The sequence below is a fragment of the Cherax quadricarinatus genome, chromosome 11 (assembly GCF_038502225.1).
Source record: "Cherax quadricarinatus isolate ZL_2023a chromosome 11, ASM3850222v1, whole genome shotgun sequence".
Taxonomy (NCBI): domain Eukaryota; kingdom Metazoa; phylum Arthropoda; class Malacostraca; order Decapoda; family Parastacidae; genus Cherax; species Cherax quadricarinatus.
Window position 1 is genome coordinate 47,439,548 of NC_091302.1, and position 14,878 is coordinate 47,454,425.

General features: G+C 52.0%; 1 protein-coding gene across 2 annotated transcripts in view; it reads right to left on the reverse strand.

Moving 5' to 3' along the window:
- The window catches only part of LOC138852564 (long neurotoxin 1-like), a 58,439-nt gene that overhangs the window by 32,988 nt on the left and 10,573 nt on the right, over positions 1 to 14,878 (reverse strand). The gene's annotated exons all lie outside the window — the stretch shown is intronic.

Sequence of the window (14,878 nt, forward strand, 5' to 3'; positions counted from 1 at the left end):
TTTCCTCTCAAAATTTAACAACTGAGTTGAAGTGTTGTCTCATTTCTTCTTTCTTTCTTTCTTCTTTTCTTCTTCTTCTTTTTCTTCCTCTTCCTCTTCTTCTTCTTCTTGTCCTCCGCTCATCCTTTTTTGTCCTTCTCGTTCTCTTCCTCTTCCTTCTCTATCTTTTCCTCCTTTAACACTTGCTCCTCCTTTGTCTGCTCCTCCTCTACCTCTTCCTCTCTCTCTACCTCCTTCTTCTACTCTCCCTCTTCCTCCTCCTCTACTTTCTCTTCCTCGTCCTCCTTCCCACCATCTCCTCGCCATTATGGTTCCCTCAGAGGCAACATACTGCTAATGTTCAAAGTTTTCCTTAACTTTGTGTAAGACTCTGTACACCAGCTGTTGTCAACACCCACCACAACAACTGCCAATAATCTAGCCACAATGTACTGTTTTAATCTCCATAAATCAGTGCGGTATTCTATTTTATTTCCCAAATCGGGAAGCATCGGCAAATAGCGAGAATTAGATATTTCAGAATTTTAAAAGAGATTTTTTATATTTATATAATAACTACGCGTTGTTAGAATTGTTTGCATAACTGACCTGTGTCAAAATTGTTTGGTTAACTGTCCTCTCCCTCCTATATCGCTTTCCCCTTGCTTACCATCCCTCACTACTCTCCATGGTTACACTCCTCTACTTACGATCACAGTCGTAACATACGTTACCAGGTTAAGATCTATAACCCACTATGATAACATGAACGTAGATAAGTATGTTTATGGAGCAACTTGCAATGTGAACACTGACTGATGTAGTGGCCAGGCTTAGTCTTGGTTACAAGTACTGACTGATGTTGTAGTGGCCAGGCTTAGTCTTAGTTACAAGTACTGACTGATGTTGTAGTGGCCAGACTTAGTCTTGGTTACAGGTACTGACTGATGTTGTAGTGGCCAGACTTAGTCTTGGTTACAAGTACTGACTGATGTTGTAGTGGCCAGACTTAGTCTTGGTTACAAGTACTGACTGATGTTGTAGTGGCCAGGCTTAGTCTTGGTTACAAGTACTGACTGATGTTGTAGTGGCCAGACTTAGTCTTGGTTACAAGTACTGACTGATGTTGTAGTGGCCAGACTTAGTCTTGGTTACAAGTACTGACTGATGTTGTAGTGGCCAGACTTAGTCTTGGTTACAAGTACTGACTGATGTTGTAGTGGCCAGGCTTAGTCTTGGTTACAAGTACTGACTGATGTTGTAGTGGCCAGACTTAGTCTTGGTTACAAGTACTGACTGATGTTGTAGTGGCCAGACTTAGTCTTGGTTACAAGTACTGACTGATGTTGTAGTGGCCAGACTTAGTCTTGGTTACAAGTACTGACTGATGTTGTAGTGGCCAGGCTTAGTCTTGGTTACAAGTACTGACTGATGTTGTAGTGGCCAGACTTAGTCTTGGTTACAAGTACTGACTGATGTTGTAGTGGCCAGACTTAGTCTTGGTTACAAGTACTGACTGGTGTTGTAGTGGCCAGACTTAGTCTTGGTTACAAGTACTGACTGATGCTGTAGTGGCCAGGCTTAGTCTTCGTTACAAGTACTGACTGATGTTGTAGTGGCCAGACTTAGTCTTGGTTACAAGTACTGACTGATGTTGTAGTGGCCAGACTTAGTCTTGGTTACAAGTACTGACTGATGTTGTAGTGGCCAGACTTAGTCTTGGTTACAAGTACTGACTGATGGTGTAGTGGCCAGGCTTAGTCTTGGTTACAAGTACTGACTGATGTTGTAGTGGCCAGACTTAGTCTTGGTTACAAGTACTGACTGATGTTGTAGTGGCCAGACTTAGTCTTGGTTACAAGTACTGACTGATGTTGTAGTGGCCAGACTTAGTCTTGGTTACAAGTACTGACTGATGTTGTAGTGGCCAGACTTAGTCTTGGTTACAAGTACTGACTGATGTTGTAGTGGCCAGACTTAGTCTTGGTTACAAGTACTGACTGATGTTGTAGTGGCCAGACTTAGTCTTGGTTACAAGTACTGACTGATGTTGTAGTGGCCAGACTTAGTCTTGGTTACAAGTACTGACTGATGTTGTAGTGGCCAGACTTAGTCTTGGTTACAAGTACTGACTGATGTTGTAGTGGCCAGACTTAGTCTTGGTTACAAGTACTGACTGATGTTGTAGTGGCCAGACTTAGTCTTGGTTACAAGTACTGACTGATGTTGTAGTGGCCAGACTTAGTCTTGGTTACAAGTACTGACTGATGTTGTAGTGGCCAGACTTAGTCTTGGTTACAAGTACTGACTGATGTTGTAGTGGCCAGACTTAGTCTTGGTTACAAGTACTGACTGATGTTGTAGTGGCCAGACTTAGTCTTGGTTACAAGTACTGACTGATGTTGTAGTGGCCAGACTTAGTCTTGGTTACAAGTACTGACTGATGTTGTAGTGGCCAGGGTTAGGCTTGGTTACAAGTACTGACTGATGTTGTAGTGGCCAGGCTTAGGCTTGGTTACAAGTACTTCTGGCAGTTTGGGAGACACACAGATGATGATCAAACTAAATGTAAATTATGTGATCAGGCATATGGTCACTCTCTTGAACACTATGTGCTTAATTGTCCACTTATTGAGGAATACAGAGACAGACAGTATAATAACCTATGTGACATGTCAAGATATCTTATTAATGAAAATAAGATACCAGATATACTAAGCAAATTTCCTATATTTGCTTGTAACAGATAAGTGAACTATAGATATGTAGATAAATAAAACGCCATATGTACACCTGTTAACCCTTTTGGGGCCTAGTTCCTAGGCCTTTTGTGTACCCATATGCTCTTGAGCAACCGTACACAAGATGGATATGATCTGCACAATAAACTGGCCACTTCGGTGGCATCTGAAGACGACTCTTGGAAAAACGACTTGTAATTTCAACGGTCCGTTACCGTCATGAAAGTTATACCACCCGTAGGACATCCTGGGAGCACTGGAGGCTGACAGTAGGACATCCTGGGAGCACTGGAGGCTGACAGTAGGGCAACCTGGGAGCACTGGAGGCTGACAGTAGGGCAACCTGGCAGCACTGGAGGCTGACAGTAGGACATCCTGGGAGCACTGGAGGCTGACAGTAGGACATCCTGGGAGCACTGGAGGCTGACAGTAGGACATCCTGGGAGCACTGGAGGCTGACAGTAGGGCAACCTGGGAGCACTGGAGGCTGACAGTAGGGCAACCTAGGAGCACTGGAGGGTGACAGTAGGGCATCCTGGGAGCACTGGAGACTGACAGTAGGGCATCCTGGTAGCGCTGGAGGCTGAAAGTAGGGCAACCTGGGAGCACTGGAGGCTGACAGTAGGGCATCCTGGGAGCACTGGAGGCTGACAGTAGGGCATCCTGGGAGCACTGGAGGCTGACAGTAGGGCAACCTGGCAGCACTGGAGGCTGACAGTAGGGCAACCTGGGAGCACTGGAGGCTGACAGTAGGGCAACCTGGGAGCACTGGAGGCTGACAGTAGGGCAACCTGGGAGCACTGGAGGCTGACAGTAGGGCAACCTGGCAGCACTGGAGGCTGACAGTAGGGCAACCTGGCAGAACTGGAGGATGACAGTAGGGCAACCTGGCAGCACTGGAGGCTGACAGTAGGGCAACCTGGGAGCACTGGAGGCTGACAGTAGGGCAACCTGGCAGCAGTGGAGGCTGGCAGTAGGGCAACCTGGCAGCACTGGAGGCTGACAGTAGGGCAACCTGGGAGCACTGGAGGCTGACAGTAGGGCAACCTGGGAGCACTGGAGGCTGACAGTAGGGCAACCTGGGAGTACTGGAGGCTGACAGTAGGGCAACTTGGGAGCACTGGAGGCTGACAGTAGGGCAACCTGGGAGCACGGGAGGCTGACAGTAGGGCAACATGGGAGCACTGGAGGCTGACAGTAGGGCAACCTGGGAGCACTGGAGGTAGACAGTAGGGCAACCTGGGAGCACTGGAGGCTGACAGTAGGGCAACATGGGAGCACTGGAGGCTGACAGTAGGGCAACCTGGGAGCACTGGAGGCTGACAGTAGGGCAACCTGGGAGCACTGGAGGTCGACAGTAGGGCATCCTGGGAGCACTGGAGGCTGGCAGTAGGGCATCCTAGGAGCACTGGAGGCTGACAGTAGGTAGGGCATCCTGGGAGCACTGGAGGCTGACAGTAGGGCAACCTGGCAGCACTGGAGGCTGACAGTAGGGCAACCTGGCAGTACTGGACGCTGACAGTAGGGCACCCTGGAAGCGCTGGAGGCTGACAGTAGGGCATCCTGGTAGCGTTGGAGGCTGACAGTAGGGCATCCTGGTAGCACTGGAGGCCGACAGAATGGCATGCTTGCAGCGCTGGAGGCTGACAGAAGGACATCCTAGTGGCGATGGAGGCTGACAGTAGGGCATCCTGGTAGCGCTGGAGGCTGAAAGTAGGGTATTCTGGCATCACTGGAGGCTGACGGTAGGTCATCCTGGCAGCATTGGAGGCTGACGGTAAGACATCCCTGGCAGCACTGACGGCTGACAGTAGGGCATCCTGGCAGCGCTGGAGGCTGACGGTAGGGCATCCTAGCAGCACTGGAGGCTGACAGTAGGGCATCCTGGCAGCGCTGGAGGCCGACGGTAAAGCATCCTAGCAGCACTGGAGGCTGACTGTAGGGCATCGTGGAAGCACTTGAGGCTGACGGTAAGGCATCCTGGCATCACTGGAGGCTGACGGTAGGGCATCCTGGCAGCACTGGAGGCAGACGGTAGGGCATCCTGGCAGCACTGGAGGCTGACGGTAGGGCATCCTGGCAGCACTAGAGGCTGACAATAGGGCATCATGGCAGCACTGGAGGCTGACAGTAGGGCATCCTGGCAGCACTGGAGGCTGACAGTAGGGCATCCTGGCAGCACTGGAGGCTGACAGTAGGGCATCTTGAAAGTACTGGAGGCTGACAGTAGGGCATCCTGGCAGCACTGGAGGCTGACAGTAGGGCACCCTGGCAGCACTTGAGGCTGACAGTAGGGCATCTTGACAGTACTGGAGGCTGACAGTAGGGCATCCTGGCAGCACTGGAAGCTGACGATAGGGCACCCTGGCAGCACTGGAGGCTGAAGGTAGGGCATCCTGGTAGCACTGAAGGCTGACAGTAGGGTTTCCTGGCAGCACTGGAAGCTGACGGTAGGGAATCCTGGTAGCACTGGAGGCTGACGGTAGGGCATCCTGGCAGCACTGGAGGCTGACGGTAGGGCATCCTGGTAGCACTGGAGGCTGATGGTAGGGCATGCTGTCAGCACTGAAGGCTGACAGTAGGGTATAATGGCAACACTGGAGGCTGGCGGTAGGGCATCCTGGTAGTACTGGAGGCTGACGGTAAGGCATCCTAGCAGCACTGAAGGCTGACAGTAGGGTATCCTGGCAGCACTGGATACTGACGGTAGGGGATCCTGGCAGCACTGGAGGCTGACGGTAGGGGATCCTGGCAGCACTGGAGGCTGACGGTAGGGCATCCTGGCAACACTGGAGGCTGACCGTAGGACATCCTGGCAGCACTGCAGGCTGACAGTAGGGCATACTGGCAGCACTGGAGGCTGACGGTAGGGCATCCTGGGAGCACTGGAGGCTGACGGCAGGGCATCCTGGCAGCACTGGAGGCTGACGGTAGGGCATCCTGGCAGCACTGGATGCTGACAGTAGGGCATCCTGGGAGCACTAGAGGCTGACGGTAGGGCATCCTGGCAGCACTGGAGGCTGACGGTAGGGCATCCTGGCAGCACTGAAGGCTGACAGTAGGGTATTCTGTCAGCCCTGGAGGCTGACGGTAGGGCATCCTGGCAGCACTGGAGGCTGACGGTAGGGCATCCAGGCAGCACTGGAGGCTGACGGTAAGGCATTCTGGCAGCACTGGAGGCTGACAGTAGGGCAACCTGGCAGCGCTGGAGGCTGACAGTAGGGCATCCTGGCAGCAATGGAGGCTGACAATAGGGCATCTTGACAGTACTGGAGGCTGACAGTAGGGCATCCTGGCAGAACTGGAGGCTGACAGTAGCACATCCTGGCAGCACTTGAGGCTGACAGTAGGGCATCTTGACAGTACTGGAGGCTGATAGTAGGGCATCCTTACAGCACTGGAGGCTGACGATAGAGCATCCTGGCAGCACTGGAGGCTGACGGTAGGGCATCCTGGTAGCACTGAAGGCTGACAGTAGGGTATCCTGGCAGCACTGGAGGCTGACGGTAGGGCATCCTGGTAGCACTGGAGGCTGACGGTAGGGCATCCTGGTAGCACTGGAGGCTGACGGTAGGGCATCCTGGCAGCACTGAAGGCTGACAGTAGGGTATCCTGGCAGCACTGGAGGCTGACGGTAGGGAATCCTGGTAGCACTGGAGGCTGACGGTAAGGCATCCTAGCAGCACTGAAGGCTGACAGTAGGGTATCCTGGCAGCACTGGAGGCTGACGGTAGGGCATCCTGGCAGCACTGGAGGCTGACGGTAGGGCATCCTGGCAGCACTGGAGGCTGACAGTAGGGCATTCTGGCAGCACTGGAGGCTGACAGTAGGGCATCTTGACAGTACTGGAGGCTGACAGTAGGGCATCCTGGCAGCACTGGAGGCTGACAGTAGGACATCCTGGCAGCACTTGAGGCTGACAGTAGGGCATCTTGACAGTACTGGAGGCTGACAGTAGGGCATCCTGACAGCACTGGAGGCTGACGACAGGGCATCCTGGCAGCACTGGAGGCTGACGGTAGGGCATCCTGGCAGCACTGAAGGCTGACGGTAGGGCATCCTGGAAGCACTGGAGCACTGGAGGCTGACGGTAGGGCATCTGACTGGGTATCCTGGCAGCACTGGAGGCTGACGGTAGGGAATCCTGGTAGGGAGGCTGAGAAGGCTGACAGTAGGGTATCCTGGTAGCACTGGACTGACGGAAGGGCATCCTGGCAGCACTGGAGGCTGACGGTAGGTCATCCTGCCAGCACTGGAGGCTGACGGTTGGGCATCCTGGCAGCACTGGAGGCTGACGGAAGGGCATCCTGGCAACACTGTAGGCTGACGGTAGGTCATCCTGGCAGCACTGGAGGCTGACGGAAGGGCATCCTGGCAGCACTGGAGGCTGACGGTAGGGCATCCTGGCAGCACTGGAGGCTGACGTTAGGGCATCCTGGCAGCACTGGAGGCTGACGGTAGGGCATCCTGGTAGCACTGGAGGCTGACGGTAAGGCATCCTGGCAGCACTGAAGGCTGACAGTAGGATATCCTGGCAGCACTGGAGGCTGACGGTAGGGCATCCTGGCAGCACTGGAGGCTGACAGTAAGGCATCCTGGCAGCAGTGGAGGCTGACAGTAGGGTATCCTGGCAGCACTGGAGGCTGACAGTAGGGCATCTTGGCAGCACTGGAGGCTGACTGTAGGGGATCCTGACAGCACTGGAGGCTGACAGTAGGGCATCCTGGTGGAGGCCGACAGTGGGCATCTTGACAGTACTGGATGCTGACAGTAGGGCATCCTGGCAGCACTGGAGGCTGACTGGGTAGGCTGACAGTAGGGCATCCTGACAGCACTGGACTGGAGGCTGACTGACAGTAGGGTATCCTGGCAGCACTGGAGGCTGACGAGGGCTCCTGACACTGGAGGCTGTAGGGCATCTTGACAGTACTGGAGGCTGACAGTAGGGCATCTTGACAGCACTGGAGGCTGACAGTAGGGCATCTTGACAGTACTGGAGGCTGACAGTAGGGCATCTTGACAGTACTGGAGGCTGGAGGCTGACAGTAGGAGGTTTACATCATCTGACAATACTGGAGGCTGACAGTAGGGCATCTTGACAGTACTGGAGGCTGACAGTAGGGCATCTTGACAGTACTGGAGGCTGACAGTAGGGCATCCTGGCAGCACTGGAGGCTGACAGTAGGACATCCTGGCAGCACTTGAGGCTGACAGTAGGGCATCTTGACAGTACTGGAGGCTGACAGTAGGGCATCCTGACAACACTGGGGGCTGACACTGGAGGCTGACACTGGAGGCTAGGGCATCCTGGCAGCACTGGAGGCTGAGGCTGACTGACAGTAGGGTATGCATCCTGGCAGCACTGGCAGCACTGGAGGCTGACTGACAGTAGGGCATCCTGGAAGCTGAGCACTGGAGGCTGACGGTACAGGGCATCCTGACAGTAGCACTGGAGGCTGACAGTAGGGCATCCTGGAGGCAGCACTGGAGGCTGACGGGGCATAGGGCATCCTGGCAGCACTGGAGCACTGGAGGCTGACGGTAGGGCATCCTGGAGGCAGCACTGACAGGCTGACAGTAGGGCATCTTGATCCTGGCAGCACTGGAGGCTGACGGGGCATAGGGAGGTTGACATCCTGGTAGGCACTGGAGGCTGACGGTAGGGCATCCTGACAACACTGGGGGCTGTCGACAGGGCATCCTGGCAGCACTGCACGGTCTGACAGTAGGGTATCCTGGCAGCACTGGAGGCTGACGGTAGGGCATCCTGGTAGCTGGAGGCTGACACTGGAGGCTGACGGGGGCATCCTGGTATCCTGGGTAGCACTGGAGGCTGACGGGGTATCCTGGCAGGGCATCCTGGCAGCACTGGAGGCTGACGGTAGGGCATCCTGGCAGCACTGGAGGCTGACGGTAGGGCATCCTGGCAGCACTGGAGGCTGACGGTAGGGCATCCTGGCAGCACTGGAGGCTGACGGTAGGGCATCCTGGCAGCACTGGAGGCTGACGGTAGGGCATCCTGGCAGCACTGGAGGCTGACGGTAGGGCATCCTGGCAGCACTGGAGGCTGACAGTAGGGCATCCTGGCAGCACTGGAGGCTGACAGTAGGGCATCCTGGCAGCACTGGAGGCTGACGGTAAGGCATCCTGGCAGCACTGAAGGCTGACAGTAGGGTATCCTGGCAGCACTGGAGGCTGACGGTAGGGCATCCTGGCAGCACTGGAGGCTGACAGTAAGGCATCCTGGCAGCACTGGAGGCTGACAGTAGGGCATCCTGGCAGCACTGGAGGCTGACGGTAGGGCATCCTGGCAGCACTGGAGGCTGACAGTAGGGTATCCTGGCAGCACTGGAGGCTGACGGTAGGGCATCCTGGCAGCACTGGAGGCTGACAGTAGGGCATCTTGACAGTACTGGAGGCTGACAGTAGGGCATCCTGGCAGCACTGGAGGCTGACAGTAGGGTATCACGGCAGCACTGGAGGCTGACAGTAGGGCATCCTGGCAGCACTGGAGGCTGACGGTAGGGCATCCTGACAGTACTGGAGGCTGACAGTAGGGTATCCTGGCAGCACTGGAGGCTGACGGTAGGGCATTCTGGCAGCACTGGAGGCTGACAGTAGGGCATCCTGGCAGCAGTGGAGGCTGACAGTAGGGCATCCTGGCAGCACTGGAGGCTGATGTTAGGGCATCCTGGCAGCACTGGAGGCTGACGGTAGGGCATCCTGGTAGCACTGGAGGCTGACGGTAAGGCATCCTGGCAGCACTGAAGGCTGACAGTAGGGTATCCTGGCAGCACTGGAGGCTGACGGTAGGGCATCCTGGCAGCACTGGAGGCTGACAGTAAGGCATCCTGGCAGCACTGGAGGCTGACAGTAGGGCATCCTGGCAGCACTGGAGGCTGACGGTAGGGCATCCTGGCAGCACTGGAGGCTGACAGTAGGGCATCCTGGCAGCACTGGAGGCTGACAGTAGGGCATCTTGACAGTACTGGAGGCTGACAGTAGGGCATCCTGGCAGCACTGGAGGCTGACAGTAGGGTATCCTGGCAGCACTGGAGGCTGACAGTAGGGCATCCTGGCAGCACTGGAGGCTGACGGTAGGGGATCCTAACAGCACTGGAGGCTGACAGTAGGGTATCCTGTCAGCACCTGAGGCCGACGGTAGGGCATCCTGGCAGCACTGGAGGCTGACAGTAGGGCATCTTGACAGTACTGGAGGCTGACAGTAGGGCATCTTGACAGTACTGGAGGCTGACAGTAGGGCATCTTGACAGTACTGGAGGCTGACAGTAGGGCATCTTGACAGTACTGGAGGCTGACAGTAGGGCATCTTGACAGTACTGGAGGCTGACAGTAGGGCATCCTGGCAGCACTGGAGGCTGACAGTAGGGCATCTTGACAGTACTGGAGGCTGACAGTAGGGCATCTTGACAGTACTGGAGGCTGACAGTAGGGCATCTTGACAGTACTGGAGGCTGACAGTAGGGCATCCTGGCAGCACTGGAGGCTGACAGTAGGGCATCTTGACAGTACTGGAGGCTGACAGTAGGGCATCTTGACAGTACTGGAGGCTGACAGTAGGGCATCTTGACAGTACTGGAGGCTGACAGTAGGGCATCTTGACAGTACTGGAGGCTGACAGTAGGGCATCTTGACAGTTCTGGAGGCTGACAGTAGGGCATCTTGACAGTACTGGAGGCTGACAGTAGGGCATCTTGACAGTACTGGAGGCTGACAGTAGGGCATCTTGACAGTACTGGAGGCTGACAGTAGGGCATCTTGACAGTACTGGAGGCTGACAGTAGGGCATCTTGACAGTACTGGAGGCTGACAGTAGGGCATCCTGGCAGCACTGGAGGCTGACAGTAGGGCATCTTGACAGTACTGGAGGCTGACAGTAGGGCATCTTGACAGTACTGGAGGCTGACAGTAGGGCATCTTGACAGTACTGGAGGCTGACAGTATAGCATCTTGACAGTTCTGGAGGCTGACAGTAGACAGTGCTGGAGGCTGACAGTAGGGCATCCTGCCAGCACTGGAGGCTGACAGTAGGGCATCTTGACAGTACTGGAGGCTGACAGTAGGGCATCTTGACAGTACTGGAGGCTGACAGTAGGGCATCTTGACAGTACTGGAGGCTGACAGTAGGGCATCTTGACAGCACTGGAGGCTGACAGTAGGGCATCTTGACAGTACTGGAGGCTGACAGTAGGGCATCTTGACAGTACTGGAGGCTGACAGTAGGGCATCTTGACAGTACTGGAGGCTGACAGTAGGGCATCTTGACAGTACTGGAGGCTGACAGTAGGGCATCTTGACAGTACTGGAGGCTGACAGTAGGGCATCTTGACAGTACTGGAGGCTGACAGTAGGGCATCTTGACAGTACTGGAGGCTGACAGTAGGGCATCTTGAATCTTGACAGTACTGGAGGCTGACAGTAGGGCATCTTGACAGTACTGGAGGCTGACAGTAGGGCATCCTGGCAGCACTGGAGGCTGACAGTAGGGCATCTTGACAGTACTGGAGGCTGACAGTAGGGCATCTTGACAGTACTGGAGGGTGACAGTAGGGCATCTTGACAGTACTAGAGGCTGACAGTAGGGCATCCTGGCAGCACTGGAGGCTGACAGTAGGGCATCTTGACAGTACTGGAGGCTGACAGTAGGGCATCTTGACAGTACTGGAGGCTGACAGTAGGGCATCTTGACAGTACTGGAGGCTGACAGTAGGGCATCTTGACAGTACTGGAGGCTGACAGTAGGGCATCTTGACAGCACTGGAGGCTGACAGTAGGGCATCTTGACAGCACTGGAGGCTGACAGTAGGGCATCTTGACAGTACTGGAGGCTGACAGTTGGGCATCTTGACAGTACTGGAAGCTGACAGTAGGGCATCTTGACAGTACTGGAGGCTGACAGTAGGGCATCTTGACAGTACTGGAGGCTGACAGTAGGGCATCTTGACAGCACTGGAGGCTGACAGTAGGGCATCTTGACAGTACTGGAGGCTGACAGTAGGGCATCTTGACAGCACTGGAGGCTGACAGTAGGGCATCTTGACAGCACTGGAGGCTGACAGTGACTTTATTTTGAAGATTCTCAACATTGTCTAGGTGTGAGTACTTACCCTTTGTTCTCGCCTAGTTGTGCTTGTTGGGGTTGATACTCAGCTCCTGGCACTACCACCTAGGCTAGTTTGATCGACATTGCCGATTTCTGGCTAGTTGGGCCCTGTTATAACTGCACCTGAAGCTGTGTATAGAGTTTGCCTCCAGCACTGCCTCATTCAAGTCATTCCACTTCTCCACCACTCTGACGCTAAATAAATACTTTCTATCATCTCTATAGTTGATCTTTGTCTTCAACTTGATCTTGAATTCGAGCATTATTATAATTATAGCGAGCGCTAAACCCGCAGGATTATATAACGCCTGTGGGTGGAAATGGAGGGCATTCAGGCTCAATTCAAGAAACTGGAGCATAGATCCATTTCCCTAGATCAAGAGCCCCTCAACAGCGTCGGGGAACCTCCCTTGAGGGATTGAGTTCGAGCCATCTATCCCTATTTGTATTCTTAATTCCTTTTAAGATTTTTAAATCGTAATCTTTTCACCCTCTGTCCTTCTCTCTTCCAGGGTGGTGAGGTTCAGTTCCTTCCGGCTCTCCTTATAGCGCAATCCTCTCAGACTTGATACTAGTCCAGATGCGAACCTTTAGAACTTTACGAGATTTTACACGCAATAACATGATGTAGACTCCATCCCGAGGTCATGCTGAAGGATTCTTTGTTCAAATTCCTGGATATTCTTCTTAGGTTTGCCAGTCTTGCGATGCCGCTCACGTTATGTGGTCCCCCTTAATTCTTGCGATATACTCACATATCTGTGTATGTTGAGACTGAGTTTTATCTCCCGAGCCTCGCCTGACAAAATATGATGAATTTACAGGCTATCATTTATTATCCCAACTCAAGTTTGTAAAAACCCAGGTGCTATCTATCGTATATCACTATTCCTTAAGGTACAACCCACAACAGTCTACTAACTCACTGGTATTTATTTACCGATTACTGAAAAGGGGAAAGCAAGTATAAAGAGGCTTACCTATACCCGTTGCCCTGTCTGGGAACAGAACCCGGGCACCACTGGCTCTAAGCTGAGCTCCCAACCATGAGTTACAGGCCACAAATTATTCCCAAGCTCTTGCGTTAGGTAAGTTTTTATTCAGGCTTCATATATACAGTAATTTGAAACTTCAGAGTCCATGTATGAAGTCTACCTCCAGGTATACTACCTGTCTTTACCAGAAATTCCTATATACCTGAAGACTGTACTTATGTTGACCAACAGTGTAAATGCGGGTACCAAGAGCCTGGCTGATCAGAAAGAAGATGGAAGACTGAGCCTTCAAACTACACATATAATCTGCATATAGGAGTGTAGATGAATGGTTCAGAGAACCGACATGTTGATAAATTAGACACATGTGCAACTCTTGGGTATCTTTATGGAGGAAACATGTCGGTTCTCTGAACCATTCATCTACAAACCTGTCAGACACTGCAACTTCTTGGGATCTTAATACTTGGGAATTCCTCGCTTGCCTAATTCTTGGGCACGACCTACTTCAACATTGAACAAATGTTACACGACCTATGACTGCTGCACCTCTCCTGCCAACGGTTTATAAGCTCCTTCTCAGCACGTATGCCGTATTCTATTCAAGATTGATGGACTGACCACATCGACTCAAGGTTGAGGGACTGATTACCTCATTCTCCTCCTGTTCTTCAAGATTCTCCTTTGTATGGACTGATGAAGCCACTGTGTGGCGAAACGTTTCCTCTATAAAGATACCCAAGAGTTGCACATGTGTCTAATTTATCTGCATATAGGAGAGAGGAGCTGACGACAACGTTTCGGCCCGACTTTGTAAATGGTCCAATTGGACCGAAATGTCGTCGTAAGTCTCTCTCTCTATGTGCCGGTTATTTATATATTGTTAGTAAGTTTATTCAGGTATACACAAATACAGTTACATAGAATTATCATACATAGCAGCATATGTGTAGAGAACCTGGGATAACCCAAAAAAGTCAGACAGAGTGACTTATTTCCATTGGGGTCCTTTTACCTTATTATTATAATATAAAGATTATAATATCTTATTATTATTCTATAATGAAGATAACATCTTATTTTCATACTAAAAAGACTATCTACTACACGAGGGTCATTAAGACTATGTACTACACGAGGGTCATTAAGACTATCTACTACACGAGGGTCATTAAGACTATGTACTACACGATGGTCATTAAGACTATCTACTACACGAGGGTCATTAAGACTATGTACTACACGAGGGTCATTAAGACTATCTACTACACGAGGGTCATTAAGACTATGTACTACACGAGGGTCATTAAGACTATCTACTACACGAGGGTCATTAAGACTATGTACTACACGATGGTCATTAAGACTATGTACTACACGAGGGTCATTAAGACTACAATACGAGGGTCATTACTAGGAATAAGGTAAATATATTATTACCTTTATATTATAATAATAAGGTAAAAGGACCCCAATGGAAATAAGTCACTCTGTTTGACTTTTTTGGGTTATCCCAGGTTCTCTACACATATGCTGCTATGTATGATAATCTATGTAACTGTATTGTGTATACCTGAATAAACTTACTAACACTATATAAATAACCTGCACATACAGAGACTTACGACGACATTTCAGTCCAATGGGACCGGTATTGTGCCTTTTTGTTCTTTCATCACTTCTTGGGCTGACAAACCTACACGGTTGTAGCTCTTAAAATAAGGAAGGGGGAAGGGAGGGAGAATGCGACTGACAATATCTGATGATTTAGTTGTAACAGAAGACAAGTTGCATAACACATCTATATATAACTCCTTGTCTGTGTCAGAGTGCTGTTGTTTAGTTCCGTGTAACAATAATCTTGGGTCACGGGAGGTCTGGTAAATTAAGATATCTTTAATTACGTAAACGTCGCTCTTTTAGGCTGTGTGACTGTGTTATTTTCGATATTAGGAAGAGGAGTGGAGGGTTGAGCCAATCCCTTCAATCAAGAGCCCTTCATCAGCACGAAAGTCCCTCCCCTTGAAGGGTAATTAATC